Source organism: Diadema antillarum, unplaced genomic scaffold, assembly GCF_040938485.1.
Source record: "Diadema antillarum isolate AM-2024a unplaced genomic scaffold, OU_Dant_1.0 scf00000007, whole genome shotgun sequence".
Classification (NCBI taxonomy): domain Eukaryota; kingdom Metazoa; phylum Echinodermata; class Echinoidea; order Diadematoida; family Diadematidae; genus Diadema; species Diadema antillarum.
Window position 1 is genome coordinate 4,739,142 of NW_027270896.1, and position 20,078 is coordinate 4,759,219.

At 37.3% G+C, this 20,078-nt stretch overlaps 1 long non-coding RNA gene across 1 annotated transcript; it reads left to right on the top strand.

Annotated features, from left to right (window-relative positions):
* Positions 1–4,879: 4,879 nt before the first annotated feature.
* Positions 4,880–9,638, top strand: LOC139717323 (uncharacterized). The gene is made up of 3 exons (XR_011709960.1): positions 4,880–4,962; positions 8,234–8,313; positions 9,341–9,638. It is a non-coding gene; the product is annotated as an uncharacterized lncRNA (long non-coding RNA).
* Positions 9,639–20,078: the final 10,440 nt, after the last annotated feature.

Genomic DNA, 20,078 nt, shown 5'->3' on the forward strand with positions numbered 1-20,078 from the left:
AAACAAAAACAAATTGTCAAAAAATCGAGATACGTATAGTTCTGCCAAATCACCTACGGCCGCGCGGGTCGAAACAAGAGTGCGTTTCAAGGAATCTTTATATACGTATGAGATACAAATATAATTATGTTGACTTAAGTATCGATCCATGATATCCTCTTAAACACTATGTGGCCAAAAGAATGTCTAAATCTTCGTCATAGTTATACCTAATCAAAATATTATATCTCCTATTATATACCTCATAAGTGAGATTCGTATCACTGATTGGTCAAAAGTATATCACGTGACAAGGTGTAGTCCCGTCTATCTTACCTTAGGGTTTTCATATAAGTGATAGAAAGGCAAAGCCCTCGTGATAGAAAGGTAAAACCCTCGTGATAGAATTCGTAAACCCTCCGCGACTTTTGTACACATAACAAGTTGAAGTACATGTACACTAGACTTCGCGCGCGGTGTCCGCAACCCCTCCACCCACCCAAGGACGTTCACTACGCGCATCGTATAAACACATGCAAAATCATCGCACTAGCGCACAGCAGGCATGTTTACGTGGCATGGTGATCGAGCGCTCCTCCGTGATTTGAAGTGAGCTGGATCAAAGATCGTACACTTTGCAATTAGAATTTCTTAGGATCCCGAAGCAGAGACAAATCTCAGCATGTTGAAAATATCGAATTAAAAACACGAGCGACGGGAAACTGGATGTATACTGTAATCTTCTGCCAAGATTTTATGCAGGAGCTCGCCGAAGGCCGTGTGACTGTGAGTGAGTACAATGTACATTGTACCGTGCGTACTGGGTAGTACGAAATGCACGAAAACCATGCAAGCAAGCGCAGGCTGTGGCCTGATTTTAGGGCTAACGTTTAGGCCTAACAGTTAGAATTTATTTCTTATTTGCCTAGCCCTAGATCTTGGTTAAGTCTTAAACGATGAGGTATATAAGACAAATATTAACTGCTCTGTATTCGGATGGTGGTGGAAATTATCACTCCCTCGGTGCTTTTCATACCGACCCTTCCATCACCCCTCGGCTAACGCCTCGGGGTGATAGAAGGGTCGGTATGAAAAGCACCTCGGGAATGATAATTTCCACCATCATCCTCATGAGCAGTCAATATTTGTATACTATTTTCTGTCGCTTACTTGCCAGGGATACGCCTAAAACGTACAAGCATATAGTGAACAAAAGAACTTATTATTATAACAAGTGGAGTAAAACATAGGGTTATTTAGGATTGCCTGTGACTTGTTCCCTTGTCAATTTAGGAGCTTCATGTTAACAATAAATCCAATGAATGCATAAATGAATGAATGAATAAATGAATGAATAAGTAGATAGATAGATAAATAAGTAAAATATATGTTTTACGGCCAATTTCATTATTTTGTCATTCAATTTCATGTTGCAAAACTCCCTAGATCAAAAACCGAATTTGAAAGTCTTTTTAAGTGCTTATTGAGCTCATCGCACTAATTTGAATGCACAAACTCGGAAATTATGTCCAAACACAAAAGCGAATTCTTTAAAACATCCAAATTTGAACTTTTGGGCATTGATTTGAGTGCATAAAACGAATTTGAATGCATATAAATTGAAAATGAATGACAATTTTACGAAATTGGCCAGAAAAACCTATAGATGAATGAATAGATAGATAAACACAATAAATGAATGAATGAATAAAGAAATGAATAAGTAAATACAATTGTAGGTAAAATGAAAGCTAAGAAACACAAACGTAAATAGTAGCTTCCATAAATCTTGCTTAATTTAGCTTGAATATTCATTAATCCCACTAAACATTTTGCAATGAAATTTATTCGTGCCGAGAGTTTGGATTTTCTTCGACAGTCACATGAAACATCAAGAATAAATAGAGAAACACTACATAGAATACGTTTTTGCAAAGTGAATCTCTGTGATAGAATTCTGATCTTGTGTAACAACTTCTTTATTTTGCAGTTTGATGAACTTATTATTATAACAAATGAACTTATTATTATAACAAATAATTTTCCTTGACAAATACAGAAGGCCTTAACAATTGCATATCTTGCATATAGAAATGATAAGCAAGTTCAGTTGCAGTTTTATTTGAGTTACCTGTGTCCACATTTGTACTTCCTTGGTAATTAGCAATAGAAACGCTATTTTTCATCGATATGTATTTTACAGTTGTGATTTCTTGTTGTTGTTGTTGCTGTTGTTGTTGTCGCTGTTGTTGTAGTTGTGCGATAGTGGTTGTTGTTCTTATTGCTGTTGTTGTTGCTGTTGTTGTACTCACTCACTCTTGTCACTGAATGAAGCAATTTTCACAGAGTAAAAAAAAAAAAAATCTCAAAAGAATAAATCATATCCCTGTCATTTTCTCCCCTTGCAAAAAGGACATTCGAATATCAGAATGAGTCTCTTTGTTTACGCTTGGTTTCCATTCAACGCAACGCTGCCTGGTTTTCTTTTTAATAGTGTCAGCTAGACGGAAAAAAGAATGGGCGAGTTCTGCAACACAATAATATTTCTTTTTCAAAAAATCTATGATTTTATAGCAGCGAAATGGATGAAAAGGGTAAGCAAGCGGTTAGAGAAAAAAAAAATCGTCAATGGCATGAGTGCTATACCGCGAACAATCTGACATATGAGATTTAACGCTTAGGTGAATCTCGTGAGAAAGGAGATTTACGTTTGCTTTCAAGATGATTGACTCAAATCTACAAAGATCCAGAATGTCTATCACAGGCTGTCCGCGAGAACTTCTGTGCTGCAAAAATCATTTTATCTGATTTCACGGATTGAAGTCTGTTCTTTTTTTTTCATTCCTTCCCCCTTTTTCCCCCTCTCTTTTAAGATTCCCCAATAAGTATAATGCTTTCCCCCGTTCTATCATAAGTATAGTTCAATGTGACAATACTTTCTGGTTTGAACACAATTTTTTTGATAAGGTTGGTGATGATTTAGAGGGATGGTATATAGTTTTGGTTGAGATCTGACTTCAGGTTTCTAATTTTTGGTGAGATAATGCGAAATCTCTCATGAAATATGAAAGGAGGACATTTACAGATATTCAAAGTTTACTTGATGGGAATTGGTTTTGAAATGGCTGAGATATCCAAATCAAAGCGATTCTAACAAAAGGTTTGCTTTGTTTTACTTCTTTTTTCTTTTTTCTTTTTTTTTTTTGGGGGGGGGGGGGTATCTCAGCCATGTCAACACCTATTTTCATCAAGATCAAGTTTGAATTCCTCTTAGAATGGTATGCTCTCCAATGTAACATTTCGTAAATGGTTTCTTATAGTATCTCGCAAAAAGTTACAAGCTCATAAAATCTTCATATTCACCAATACCATCCCTTTAAATTACCTAATCGACATTATCGTATTTCGTGTATTCTTTACGATTATGCATGACACATAAAACAGTAAACAAAAAGGTTTGCTTTTGCTTGAAGAATGTAGGAATCAAATTTCTAAAGATGCCGTGCTCACAGGAACTGTGGATATTAGGTTTTTATATGATTAATTATACTCCACATTATTGTTCATAAAGATTTAGCAACAAGAAAGTTACTTTGTATTCAGACTCAAGTTTACTTGAAAAAAAAGACAACTAGAGATTCGCGTAAACCTTGACGATAAAACGCAATTATTAAATCACTGCCCCAAACACCACTCTATGAACAATAATTTACTTGTAAATGGAATGCAAAAAGTTGTGCATTCGGGGGGAAAATCATCTCAAAGGATTATCGCAGAACCATCGTAATCTACTTTAATCGGATAGGCCTGAAATCAAAATCTAACATTTTGACAAGAAGACGCGTAAGGCATGCATTAAAAATTAAGTATCAAAACGAATTCATGCAATAACATCAGTTCGTATCGATGTAACATGCATGTAAGCTCTGCATGTCATGCATAATACAATTTCACACTCTTTGTAATATATTTCGTCCCCGTGTTCCATGCAATAATTATGACGAATATGGTTAGATTGGCCTCTAGAAATACACGTATTAAAAGTCCATTATTCGCTTCGATAAGGAGAGGCAGGTAATAAAATATAAATGTACATGTACCTCATAGACATGGAGATAACTGTTCTCTGCAAAAAGGATTATACAACTGTGTAGCTTTAAAAAAAAATCAAAAACTACAATTCAGAATATTTGTACCACGCCCTCAACGGTAAGACTTCTTCCCAAGTCGAAAGATGGCAGTGCGTATGGAACGCCATTAGGGAAACAATACAAAATTCATTTCACTCCAGCCAATATTCATTTCACTTTTAACAAATACATTTCACTCACCAATATTTATTTCACTTTTTACAAAAATACATTTCACTTTTAGATAGAAATTCATTTCACTTTTCACAAAAATACATTTCACTTTTAGATAAAAATACATTTCACTTTTAAATAAAAATCCATTTCACTTTTCACAAAAATGCATTTCACTTTTCACAAAAATACATTTCACTTTCCACAAAAATACATTTCACTTTCAAATAAAAATTCATTTCACTCTTCACAAAATGTATTTCACTTTTTAACCAAAAACATTTGACTTTTCACAAAAATTCATTTCACTTTTCAAGAAAAAAAATAGATCATTTCATTTTTCCGTAAAAAAAAAATCATTTCACTTTGGCGTACCGTATCACTCTGACGAAACCATTTCACTGCACTAAAACCATTTCACTGCACTAAAACCATTTCACTCTGATAAAAACATTTCACTCTGATCAAAAAAATACGTTCCTCTCTTTTCCCGGCCAAAAGGTGGCGCCAGTCTGAGAGGAGTCACAGTGCTATGCGCTATGGCACTTTGTTAGCACCAAAGAGCGTACAATGGTGGCTTTGCATAGTCATAGTGTCCTGTTCGCTCTTTCTACCCCGACAAATTGCTGAATTTCTCCTTTGATGACATCCGTGCGATCTTGGGAGTGTTCACATACCGGTAAAAAAAGGTGTCATTTTTCGTTTGTTCAGTTGCTCGTTTGGTTTTCTCGAGGTTTTGCCATTTGTTTCGATCCTTGACAGCGGTCACTCTCTTGCAGAGGCTACATTGCAGATTGTAACTTTCCACGTATTTTGCCATAGACGCAGACTCGCCAGCGAAAGAAAGCAGTCTATCAATATCACAGTCCCATATACGCCTATCTATGTCTGAATACTCTGATATAGTATTCTGCCAACGTGGTGCTGAAGCCTTGAAGTCTAACAGAGTAACCCGCTAGATCTAGAACTAGTACTAGGTCCAGTAGGAGCACTCCTACTGTCCGACTAAAAATAGTCCCACACGTACTAATGACCAGTAGTGCCAGTAATGAGATGGGTCCATAAATGGGGAGGACTTCTCATATGATAAATGGACCACAATATGGTCGATTGTATCATGTTGTATAGCGGTGGCAGGCGGTAACGCTACTCGCTAGGGCCTAACATTCGTAACAACATCCTCATTAGAAAAAAAAAAAAAAAGGTTACGTAGACGTATGCAACCTATTTATAATAAGCTTCTTAGTAGACTAGACACTCTAACGTTAGATATATTTGATATCATAGAGTACTACCTGGTATTTTTGATTTATTTCTAATAAAATTAAAATAATGCAGGCCCTGCCTAGGGAAAATTTTGGAATTTGAAGTTTCTAAAGTAATTCATAAGTAACATTTTGGCGTAAATTAATACAGGGAAAAAATGATCAATGGTAAACGGCAAATAGATTCAAATAAAAACAACAACAGAAACACCTAGCCTCTATCTAGGCCTGATACTCTGACTGTAGTGTTAACGTTAAGGCCATGTCACACCATAACGCGGGCTTGTGGCGAGGAGGTAGAAGATTTTCAGCGGGCGAACAAGAATGTTTGCAATTTTCATTCATGCCTTGTCATACCGTACGGGGGAACTTCTGCGGCTTGACTTGCGGGGAAACAAATTTACTCCAAGGAGCTCTCCGCAGTTGGTCCGGACCTGACAGTATCTAGCGCGTAGTTGCCCGGAGGTGCTCACGCAAGTCCGATTTAACCGCAGCCAAGTTTTGAGCATGACCAAAACTTTTTCCGGGTGAGTCGCAGGAATGCCTGTAGAGGTCCACGCAGAACGTCAGTACAGTGCACTCCCGTTATAACGAACACGGTTATAACGAAATTCCGGTTATAACGAAGTAAAAATTTGGGCTGCAATGACATCCACTCTATGTATTTCTATTGTTTATTTGTTCGGTTATAACGAAATTCCGATATAACGAAAGAAAACTGCCGGTCCCGAGGACTTCGTTATAACGGGAGTCCACTGTAGTAGGAGACCCTTAGCGGCAGTTCTTCCCAGGCAATTCCCACGCAGGTACTTCGCAGTCCCGTATGCAGCCAAGATAATGAAATTCTGTGAGATTTCAGCCATTCCATTAGAGAAATTCCTTCACTAAGTTGTCAGCCCCCACGCGACTGGTACAAAGGTCACACAGTATACTCGCAAGTATAACGCTTCCAGCAAGTAAGACACATGCGCTGACTCGCACAAATCCTTTTCCGCCCTCAGGAATGTCCGGTATGCTAGAAAATCCCTACACGTAACAAGCCCGAGTAGCTTGCCCGGAAAGGTGTGACAGGGCCTAAACACGGTTGCGGGTGAAAAAATATGCGTGCGCACCTCCGGGCGACTACTTTTGAGATACATGCTAGGTACTGTCATGTGCGGATATCTACAGGGACCTCCAGGTAGTCAAAATTGTTCTTTGCAAGTCGCACGCAAGGCTGGTGTGACACGGCCTTTAGACATAATTCTAGACTCTAGTCTAACAGAGTTTCTAGACCTAACGCGCGTTAGGCCCTAAAAGGTATGTTCTGGGTATTGACTCTGCCTCTATACAGGCCCAGCCTAGATCTAGTTCACGTACTACATAGTTGCTGTTTTTTGTACTGCCATACTGTCACTGCACTGGTATAAATGCATACACATAACCACAACTTTGTCCATTGACATTGGCATGACAAAGCCGATCTACTTGAATTTACTCGCGTTCAGTCTCGCATCATCAGACAGGCAGTGAAGTAGGACTGATTTGTCTTGTTAGAAAGTGAATCAAATCCTCTCAGGCTGAGTCTGACCAAGTTAAGGGTAATGTTTTAAAATCACTTTAACTGTAACTGTACTGTAGCTGGTAAGCATGTGCATTATCTTGTCTTGCCTTTCCAAAGATGCCCACATTTCCCACAATTAATAGACTTGGACGGTTTCTTCAATGTGTGGTAAGGGTACCAGCTATCGGCAGGGTACATCGACACCCTGCGTATCATGGCTGTTTGTGCGTATAGAACAAAAAGGTACGCGTGGGATTAAGTGCCATTTTATAGCTATGAAAACAGTAACAAAGAAACGAAAATCAAGCCAACAAAACAAACTAAACACGTTTCAATTACATATCCACTCAGTAACAACGCATGACTATGAAATTCACTTGTATTACCTATGGAGGGAAGGGGTGCAGATCGTGAGGTACCCTTTTTCAGCCACGCGAAGAAAAATTGCATAATTTTACAATGGAGATTCAGAATCAACAGAACAGTCACGAGATTTGAACTGCAGTATTTACAGCTTATTTGAGGAAAAACTTAGGCAAATTTGTTTTATACTTTTGTAATAAACGAGCTGCAAATTCATAGGGTGCCGATAGGTGGTACCCTCAATCACAAAAATGCCCAGTGATGCAGTGGTTGGTTAATTGCTGACCCTTGACATATTGTATCAAGGGTTGAAGCAGCCACTGCTTCTTCTAAGAGGCTGTGCCAGTCCTTTGTGTTCCTTGGTAGGAAAGATGAACCTCTGTATTGTGTTCTGCAGGTAATTCAGTGTGTTAATTCATGTTGGTAGCAATACCAAATGTATATTTTCATGAATAGTTTCATTGAGCACTTGGCATTTTAGTAGCACTTACACTGTACTGCAAAATGAGCAATTTAAGAGCAAAAATCAGATACCAAAAGTTCAGGCAATCAATTCCTGCATGTGGTGTTGGTCATTGGAGTGAAGGGCTAAGGTGCTTTTTAAAAGAGACTCGTTTGTATTACATTTTCTTTGTGCTGAGTAAAAAGTTCCCCCTATTCATATAAGGAAATAATGTAATAATGCATTGTATAACACATCATTTGTATAACACCTCACTTGTGTGAATATTATTTACCCTCAGGTAAACAGTTATTGAATCTGCTTCCCTCCTATTCAGCGAATGCGGAAAGACCATGCATAAGGAGGCTGCATCCCTGACCACGCTTTGATTCAAGCTCACTCATTGACTGGAAAGCTGTGAGTTTCAGCTTTCAGGATTTACTGAAAGTGCATTATTCAAAAGATTGACATTCTAGGTACATTTATACCATAACCATTGTTCAGAACTTGACCTTACTCCTGTGGAAGGAAAAAAAAAACCAACTTTTTTTTTGGAAGTGATGGTACATGTATTGTACCGTACCAGATAATTCTAATGACAACACATGTACATATTTTGTATGTCACCTAGAACTAAAGAGTGAACTTAAGAGTGAAATTTCTGTGAAGGCACATCTTATAATCTTTACCCTGCCCTTTCATTCCAAGGAAATGTACATGTATGTAGATTCTTCTCTTTCTTTATAATGTATAGTGACTATGGCAACAGCCCATACATTTGACAGGTATCACAATATGCAGCGTGGACCAATCAATCATTTTAATAGTGTGTATTATAGTGTACCATAGGTGCCTAGGTCTAGTAATTGGCCCGTACTGATACCAATTTAATCAGTTTCGGAGGACATGAAAATGCAAGTCAAATGTAACTTTGAATGAAGAATTGTCTGTCACTGATGTATATTTTTCTTTTTTTGGGGGGGGGTGGGGGTTGGTCAAAAAAATTGACTTTAGACAAAGTTACACTTCTTTGCAAAGATAGTTCTGGTTTGTAATTAAGCTAGACATGGGAAAAAACAAACAAACAAACAAACAGATAGCACCATGAAGGCCAGAATTGTGTGAATTGTTCTGTTGTGATCTATAGCTTTCTTACAGGCCTGTACTACCTCCCCATTCCCTTCTGAAACAAGTTTTCCCTCTGTTTCCAGATATCATGTTTGACTCACTCCTGTATGTGCATAGTAGATCTTCAGCTTTGAAGAATGACCTTCTGATCTTGGTCATTCTTGCTTCTAGTTTGCTGGAGTTGCTAGTAAATATATGATACAAAATTACTGGAAATATCATGTGTATGAAGGCATAAGAAAATAGTGCACATCAATATGTCTTCAAAATGTTTACACGCTGTTTCCATATATGCTTGCCTTTTTCATTCTTCCAGGAAGGACTGTTTTAACTGCTCATACGTGGTCGACACAGAACATCCGCATTCACAGCCCTTCATCCTCCTTATTGGAGAAAGCAAATTATACCCTCTTCAGGTACATGTATCTGCAGTTGTAGAGCACAGGGCACAGTCCTCAAGGCGTTGTGGGTGCAGCTGATCTTGTCTTCAAGTTGATCTTCGTTCTAAATCGCGACTGCTGGCCACATTGTATGGCAGTGAGACCATTTTAAAAGGGACTCCTGTACAAACAAGGAGGATTTGAAACTTTGGCATCCATCCCTTATTTTCTAAATTTGCTGAGTCAACCATCATGCAACCATTTATTTGTCATCTCCACCCTTCCTGTATCAAGTCTGCATAATAAAACAGCATTTGCTTGAGAAGTACTTACAATGTTATAGGGAAATAGGCACTGACCTTTAATTGTGGTCTCCTCATAACAGTGGCCATGTTATTTTACAAGCCATTTGCCATATGATGGATATTGTTGTATTTTGACTATACACCTGTACCATGTATGAATGATAAGGTACATTTATATTGATACTATTAGTGGTCAATGCTTCTTTGAAACATGTATTCACTTTTCAAGGAGTTAGTTTTACTTATGATAATGTAGACAAGTATCGAATATGTGAAAAGCTGCTAATACCATTATTACACACCACACCCACATATAGTGTGTACAAGTTGACAAGGGATGTATAGAGCACCAAACTGTGACATCGCCATGGAAACTAGTTCTAAATGACCTAACATGGCCCAAATGTCTGTCAACACTATTGTTGCTTGCACCTGGTTCCAACCCAAGTTACAACAACTCTCTTGCTTTTTTAGGAGTTGACCTAGAACTTGGCATATGTGGCCACTATTACAGGTAAATGTGGTATGTAATTAATGTGTTTCCATGGTAATGAAAAAAAAAATCTATAGAAAATTTAACCAAAATATTGCGGATCAAACTACTTTCAATCTTTATAATGTGAATGGTAATTTGAAAACACAAGATATAATTGTCTTCAACTGGCATCCTTCATGTATCACTTGAGTAGTGTACCCCAAGCAATTTCATCTATGCTCGTAAGAAGTAATCAAGTTCTTCATGATTATCATACAAGGCAGGCTATTGTGTATCACTTCGCAGTTAGAACTCGACTCAGGAGAAATGTGATAGCATATACATGTACAGGCCCACAACACAAGAATTCTGTGCATTGCTCCCAGGTAGGCCAGTAGCCAACATACTACATATTCAAAAATGTGATGAAATTCCACCTTTTCATTATGCACCTACATAGTACCTGTCACATGTGTGTATTTGACTTTGGAGTATGGATGCAATATTGTGTTATGCTGCATTGCAATGAGTAAAATAATTAGCAGTAGAACAAGCACTTTATAGTGTACCTGAAGCATGTTACTACAGATTTTTGAAAGCTTCAAATTTATCTTGGAAACCCAAATCTATAAAGTTGACATGGCATCGAATATTATTTTCATTACATGTATAATTTTGAACACTCAGTTTGTACTTTCCTTGCATTAAATTAGTATTTGATGTCAGATAACTCACAACGGGTCATTGCATTATATGCGGAATATGTTGCTATTCTGTTTGCTACTTGATTTTGTTATCTGACTAGCTAAATTGAACCATGTAAGCACCTAGGTGCCCATTTTTGTTGTATTCCTTTGCTTATCCTGATTTTCTTGTGTTTGTGTTTGTAACTTCAATACTTGTCCATATCATTGTAAATCTCAAGCCTCATCCACCCCTATGTATCCGCTCTTTCTTGCTCACTTCATTTGATGAACTCTGTACTGCTCTTTTCTCTCAATCCTATTCTCTCCTATATTTTTCCTGTCCTACATGTATGTACATGCGTATCCGAGCAATTGCCCCAGAGGGCAATTACCCCTGGCTAAATACTGCGTAGTGGTAAGGTAAGAGTAAAGATTAGGGTTAGGATTAGGATTAGAACCAGGGGAAGGGTCCGGGGTAATTGCCCAGGGGGTAATTGCCCTAGACCCATGTACATGTAATACAAGTACTTTTTGTTTCTTATTACTTAGAAAGATTGGTCCTTATGAGGTTTGAAAGTGAAATGTAAACAACTGATTTGTTTTATGTTGTAAAGTATGCATTTCTGCTAGGAATTTGCACTGAATTAATTCTTCTTTTTTTTCAGATGTAGGAGATGAGAATAATATGCTTATTTTATAGAAAATTGGTCCAAGATACAAATTACATTGGTGTTAATTATCATACATGTACTTCAATCATTCATAAAATCCAGTACCATACTACCATTACTGTATTGTTTTGACAACTCATGTGTATCCATTCAGATTTACAAAGTTGCTCATACAGTGTCAGATCTTGTGAATTTTCATTTTACATGTGAATGTGCTATATTACTTCCCTTCGCAAATGTTAACAGTATACCACTGTACTTTATTTCTGCAACAGACTGCCATATTAGATCACATCAAATGAGATTGTATGTTGGAACAATTGTCCTGAATTGGTGTCTCAAGTGCTAAATTTGACATGTGTGGTTTGTATTAGTGTATGTACATTGTTTGATGTGTATTTCGAGTGATGTTTGTCATTTACCGACATAAGTTGGTTAAAATTCCTGTTAACTAATGTTTTCATTCGGGGGTTAAATTTCGAAGAAAAGATTTAGTGCAATTCCACAAAACTTGCTTAAGATAAAACCGACCTCAGTTGGCTTTTGGTAATCACTTTACCCAACAGTTATGTGGTACACTTGGAAATCGACTGTCTGTTAAAATGCTATCCAGATTTCTGAAAGCATAGATTTGATGGTGTAATGCAGATGTGTGAATTTGAAATCCAAACTGACATTGTGTGTGTGTGTGTGTGTGTGTGTGTGTGTGTGTGTGTGTGGGTGTGTGTGTGTGTGTGTGCGTGTGTGTGTGTGTGTAGTTTTTGTTTTTGTTTGTTTGTTTTTTCTAAGAGGATGCAAAATTGCCATTAATTTCTCCCCCATGCATAATATAAAACACATGTGGAGAGTGAAAATGCTACTCTTGTTTTTCCATAGCTGGGAGTACAGTATGTGGGTGAGTTTATTATGGGCCGTTTGTGGATTACATTATACTCTACATACATACAGTAGATCTAGTAGGTTTGAGTAGGAGAGTGAATGGTAGGCATATTCTCTAAAACATCCCCTCACCTTTGTAACTACACTTCCAAAAAGAGCATGAACTGTGACAGAAGTCAAATCAAACATTAACATTTCATTCATATAGAGTTAATAGGTAATAATGATAATAATAATACAGTATACGTTTAATGTGCCAATTTCACATGACTAACGTGCTCAAGGTGCAGTAGGAAAAGTGAGTTATGAAGTACAAAAATCATTATACAAACATGCACATGAAAATGACACAATCATGATCTAAAATATATATATATATATATATATATATATATATATATATATATATATATATATATCATAATACCGGTATACTATTCTATGGTAAAAGATTGGAATAACAAGTAAAGAAGTATGTTGCTGGTTTTTCTTTTCTTTTTTTTTTTAAAGAGCTCATCTTTCATACAGTTGATGACTTTACCGACACCAGAAAAAAGAAAAATACTAGTCATTTTCTCATTAACATGAAACAAGATAAGATATCATTGCTTTGGATGCTGACTAATTTTGTAAAAAAAAAATAAAATAAAATAAAACAAGAACAAGGATAATGTGACATTCGCAGATCATAATTTGAGATATTGAGGTGTTGGATGTACACATTTTATGTACCACCTTCTCAGTATATATGGCAGTGGTCCGATGCAATAATTTCTGCGTGCATACCAATATCAGTAACACAAGGAATATTTTGCAGTTTCATTGAACAGTCTGTGTTGAAAGTATTCTTTTTTTTAAAGCAAAAAGTTGAAAAGTTGAGATTCCAGTACTGATTGTCCAATAGTCTTCTTGCATGTTACGCATCCTTGATTTCCTTTATTGTTGGTTTCGTTTTGGAAAAGTGATTTTGTAAATTCTCAGATCCATGGGGAATGTATTCACAGTATACATGTGCATGATAATTATGTAAGTGATTACTAGTAAACTGCAGGTGCCCAAGGGCAACAATCTAATTTGCATATTACGCGCGGCAAACCGCTCCAGTGTGCACAGCGTGCCGCTGCGGCAGAGTTTAGCGGCAAACCACCGCCGCTGCCGCTGCCGCAAAACCGCTCCAATGTAGGGTTGTAGTAGTAGTAGTAGTAGTAGTAGTTTATTCTTTAAAAATCACACCCGTCACACGGACGGCCGGCCTAAAAAGGCCTATGAGTGATACATGTATACATCAAACATTATAAGTAATACAAAATATATAAATGAATCATGTAAGACATACAGACAATAACTAGAAATGTCGCTATGGCGACTGGTATGCCTCCGCCATAATGCATGATTCTCCTAATAGGTCTAGATAGTACATGTGGACAATGTGTGATTACATTTTCACAAAACTGGCAAAATATTGAAATGACAAGTTTGTCACAAATGTGTTGAATGTTCACCTTCCTTGACCTTGGTCTAATTGGATGAATAGGAGAGCATGTATTTGGGGATTTAAGGACTTTAACTTGACTTTGACCCATTCATACATTTAATGCATTGAGTAATTTTTATGGTACCGGTATGGAGAAAAAGTGCAATTTCTGTACTGAATAGTAAATTGTTACCATGTTCATCTGGCCTTTGACCCTAAAATTCATAAGATAATCACTTTCAGGTAGAACATGCATAGATATGCAGTAAGTTTCACGATAAATTGAGCCACTTCCGAGATATGGAGGAAAAAGTTAGTTCAGCACTTTCACTTGATCTTTGACCTTTTGACCTTTGAGGCAATAAAAAAGAAAAAGAAAAAGAAAAACTCTCCAGAGAATTTCTATTAGGTTACACATGCATACACCAAGTGTTAAAAAAAATACTAATCCTGCTGGCATTGCATGAACATGAGGGAAATAGTAAAATTTTGAAGTGTTGCACTTGACCTTTGACCCCTGACCTTTGACCCCATGAACCCTACATTCTCTAGATAATCACTGCCAGTCAGTACATGTATATACTATGTTCCATGAAGATACCTTGAACAATTTTCCAATTTACAGAGATAAAAAAAGAAGTTTTAATACTTTTACTCGACCTTTTGACCTTTGACCTTTGACCTCATGACCCAAACTTTCACCAGAGAATCTAAATTGGGTAATACATGTATACAATAAGTTTCAAGAAAATATCTTCAGGCATTGCATAGATATGGTGGAAATAGTGACATTTTATGTATTTGACCTTGACCTTTTGACCTTTGACCTTGAGCATGTGCACCCAAAAGTTGATAGGCACAACTTCACCCCCTAATACACATACATGCCAAGTTTCATTAGGATACCTCAACAGCTTTTGATAGTTACCTTGTCCACAAAATTCATTACGGACGGACGGAAAGACGGACGGACGGACGGACGGACGGAAGGACGGACGGACGGACGGAAGGACGGACGGACGGACGGACGGACGGACAACCCGAAAACATAATGCCTCCGGCACCACTTCGTGGCGGAGGCATAAAAAATAATTTAACATAACAAAAGAGAGAATATGGTGGGCTAAATAATACATAAAAGAGATATTCAGCTGTGGGAATATAATAAATTGTTACGGCACGTTAAAATAAGGTTGGCAAAACTGGCTACTTGACAGCACAGTGACTTTGATGACATTAAAAAAAGGAATTGTTGGTAAATAGGTAACTGAGGGAAGGTGGGATCTCTTTCTGATATAATACTGAATAATTGTGATCTGAAATCATCGTATGCCGAACAAATCATAAAACAATGAAACTCATCTTCTACATCACCAGAATTACAGATTATACAAAATCTTTAATTGTGTGGGACATTTTTATAACGTCCGGTTTTAAGGGCAATAGGGGCACAACCACTTCTAAACAGAGCTAATGCTCGCCTGTTAGATCTATTCTGACACTGCATAACATAATTAGAAGTATTCATAGAATGTGTAAAATTACGATATGTTCTGAGTTTGTTTCTGGATTGGGGAACTCTCCTTTTATCATCAAACCGTGAACATTTCCACTTATTTTCAACAAATAATTTACATGCTTTGGATACGGTGCTCACCTGTATGTGTACTAACAATCTCAGCCAATGGTTCAACATGCATACACTGCAGTTTTGCAAATAATTGTTTAACCTTATAACACCAATTCTTAATACCATAATTTGCCAGGGACTTTGACCACAAGAAAATTTTTCCAGGGTAATGGTCACTAGTATACTTACTCAGGTTACACCAAAGCCTAGCAATTGATTGACACTGATAAAAAAAAAGGGGGATCCCAACCCATATCACCCATAACTGCATCATTAGGGGTATATTTCCCCACTCCAAGGTAGAAACGACATGCTCTATAAAAAACACTATTAATGGCTGAATATTCTTCTAAGCCCCAAATACCGCTTGCATATTGCAATATGGGCAAAATCATAGCATCATACAACTTTTTATAGGTCATAAACAGAGAACCACCTATCAATTTAAATTTACTAATAACCACTCTGAGGGCTCTAGTTGCAGATTGAGCCAATATCTTGGTTCCTTTTTGTAAACTTAAAAATTCATCAAACCACAATCCAAGATATTTATAGGAGTCAACAATATCAAGCTTTTGACCATTACAATAAAATAAAGATGTGGTTTTTGCTTGGGCTTTTCTCCTGAAATGTACAATTTGAGTTTTTAAAGTATTAAATTCGATCCTCCACTTCTGAGCCCACAAACATATACAGTTGTACTATCAAGCTTCAACTGAAGGTCATTTTCATTGTCAGCAATTACCACAATGTCATCTGCATACATAAGCATATCAATGTTTGTATCTAACACCTGGATACCTCTGTTACACAGCCTCACACTATCAACTATATCATTAATGAAAATATTTAACAGGACTGGGGACAAAAGACAACCTTGTTTTACCCCTAGATCCACATTAAAAAAATCAGTAAGGTTACCATTCACATTTACAGTACATTTGGTATCTTGATAAAGAGCCTTTATGGAGTTATACAACTTGCCATGAACACCAATAGACCTCAGCTTGTACCATAACAAAATCCTATTAACAATAACATGGTCAAATGCTTTTTTTGCATCAATAAAGCAAACAAAAGTATCTTTTTTACACAGCTTTCTGTTTTCAATTATAGAATAGAGGCTATATAAGTGCTCAAGACAACTCCTTTTCTTTCGAAACCCGTACTGTTCCTCATTAATAACACCTTCTTTTTCAAGGAAATTAATCAATCTTTCTTTTATGATATCACAACAAATCTTACAAATCACAGATATCAATGTAATACCTCTGTAACTTAAAGGTTCACATTCATCCATACCAGGTTTAAGAATTGGATGAATACCTTTTTGCCATATCTGAGGGGAAATACCATGTTCAAAACAAAAAGAGTATAAAGCATGCAGGAACTGAATAGAAACTTTATTTTTTACTACCTCAGCAATAAAACCATCTATTCCTGCTGCTTTATCTAATTTTGCTCTGTTTACTGCTGAAGTTACCTCTGATAATCCAATAGGATGATTCAGATCATCTCCCCGTGAATCAATTTCCTGAACATTTAATTCCAACTCCAATAATTTCTTTTTTATACCAAACAAAAAATCATTGTCAAAACCAGCATCATTATCAGTAAAAAGAGAGGAGAAATCATTTTGCCATTGTACTCAATACAATATCAAAATTCTCTGTTATTTCTCCATCACTATTGACTACCTCCACAGGAATTTTATAACACCTGTTACTTTCATCTGAGCCAATCTTCCCTATCTCCTTCCAAAAACTACTAGAGTCTTTATTAACCATTGCATCCAATGCATTAATTTTTCTATGCTGATATGCTGTTTTTGCTTGACGTACAGCTTTATCAAAATTTCTATGTACAGCTTTATAATCATCAAACTTCATCTTTCTACCATAAGCATTTTTACATTTCAACCATTCTTTTTGTTTACATTTCACTCTATTCCACAAGGATTGGAGATTTTCATCCCACCATGCTTTAGGAGTGTGAGGGAGACCTTTTACGGGTCTATTGGTTTTCTTTTTCCTACAATGCCTGTGTACTGCATTTTGCAGAACTTTTTCAAATTCACCATATACTTCATCCAAATGCTCTTGTGATGGTACACCATCTGCTAATCTTCTCAAAAGAGAATCTACTGCATTTTTACTTTCCTCATCACACATAAATCTATCATTTATATAATTTAAATGATACAGTTTAGACAGATTTTGAGGACTAGAATTAACAGGCTCTGTGCATTTGGCTCTATCACCTGAAGGATTTCTGTCGAGTGACCAGCATAGAATAGAATGGTCAGGAATTGAACCTAACACTGGAATAGAATGCTTGTCAATTAACTCTGCAACGAGCAGAACATAAAAATTGGAGTATAGGTTTAAATCATGGTAGGGTACTATACAGTAATCCACAACTGAACTTCCTTTATAAGACACACAAGTAAAATTATCATTTGTATATCTACCATTTAGGCAGCACAAATTTGACGAAACACAAAAATCCATTTCTTCCTTGAGAGTTTGTTTCAAAGTCAATAGTCTTTCTTTGTCTAATGCAATCTATGCCTTCGATAATATCTGATAAATCTCCATTTCTCGCATTAAAATCTCCACAGATTTGAATTTTACCACAATCTTTGTATTTGTATACTCCGGAAAGTAGCTTATCAAAAAATTCTTCACCATGTCCCCCTCTGCTTGAGTTTTCTGGGGGTAAGTAACAGACGCAACATATCCTTTCCTTGCTTGTCTTTCAACTGCAGCCATAATATCCCCTCATATGATTTCTCCAAACATTTAACCGAGCAATACTGAAGCACGCGACGATGTATCAAGCAGCCGACTCCTCCAGATCCTTTCCTTGCATTTTTGTGCAATTGTAACCGGTTTATGCCCAAACCAAATGTAGTTGCTAACTTGAATTGATTGACTTTCAAGAAGATGAGTTTCCACCAAACAAATAATATCAAAATCACACTTCGCTAAAATGGTTTTCCTCAATGAACATGAATCAGACCAACCACCAACATTCCAGCAGCCGATGTTTAACTGACAAGAGCCGTCGCTATCCTACGCTATCTCCTTGGTGGCTCCTTCCACTTCCGCTTGGGGGCCAGCGTTTGGCTTCTTGTATTCTACTCCGTCAATGAAAAGTTTGTCGTGCCGGAAGAACATTTTCTTTCCTGCTTTGAAGGCCTCAGAAGCTACAAATTTCAGTTGCTGCTTCGCTTTACGATCAGACAAGGTCTCATCCTGCTTGATGTACAACTGTGACTTTGCCTCACGAAGTTTGCCTTTGGCCCGTAGGATCCTATCTCTCACCTCGATTGAGCTGACTTTGAAGATGATAGGTCTGGCAGCCCCATCACTCCTTCTTTTTCCAACTCTGTGGGCTACTTCCACCTTTGCATCAATGCCTAGCTCGCCTTTCAAGACACTGTTGACTATTGCGGCAGGGATCTCATCCTTTTTCTCTGGACCATGGTTGCAGAGAAGCAGGTTACATCTGTGAGAGTGACGCTCTAGGTTGTTATTGACGACCTGCAGATTGTCAATTTTTTTTCATGCATGCAGACATGTTCTTTGTGAGAGCCTTTACTAATTTTTCTCAACTTCATCGGTTCTTGCTGCTTCGGAGTCTTTCAGCTCAGCTTGTGTAGTTTTAAGTTCCTGGATACACTGCTTCATTGATTCCTGGCCATCTAAATTGGATCTAAGTGCCTGTCTGACATATGATTTGAAGTCAGAATCGTCCGCTACATTGCCCGCGCTCATATGTCGTGGCTTTGCTTTATCCCTACTGCCGCCAGCGCCGCCGGCGGAGCGATCACGCAGCTCCACACTGGACCCGAATACTGGCTCCCACAGTAACACAAGACGCAATACGTCGGACTGGGCGAGCTGTTTTCACCGAAGACACGTTTGTGGCGCAACAACAACTCTAGTGAATTCGTCAGTTAATAGGGATTCATAAAAGTTACAGACTGAACAAACGAAAAATGACACCTTTTTTTACCGATATGTGAACACTCCCAAGATCGCACGGATGTCATCAACAGGAGAAATTCAGCAATTTGTCGGGGTAGAAAGAGCGTACAGGACACTATGCAAAGCCGCCATTGTACGCTCTTTGATGCTAACAAAGTGCCATGCATAGCACTTGCACTGTGTGACTCCTCTCAGACTGGCGCCACCTTTTGGCCGGGAAAAGAGAGGAACGTATTTTTTTGATCGGAGTGAAATGGTTTTATCAGAGTGAAATGGTTTTATCAGAGTGAAATGGTTTTAGTGCAGTGAAATGGTTTCGTCAGAGTGATATGGTACGCCAAAGTGAAATGATTCTTTTTACGGAAAGAAGAAATGATTTTTTTTTTCTTGAAAAGTGAAATGAATTTTTGTGAAAAGTCAAATGTTTTTGGTTAAAAAGTGAAATACATTTTGTGAAGAGTGAAATGAATTTTTATTTTAAAGTGAAATGTATTTTTGTGAAAAGTGAAATGTATTTTTATTTAAAAGTGAAATGCATTTTTGTGAAAAGTGAAATGAATTT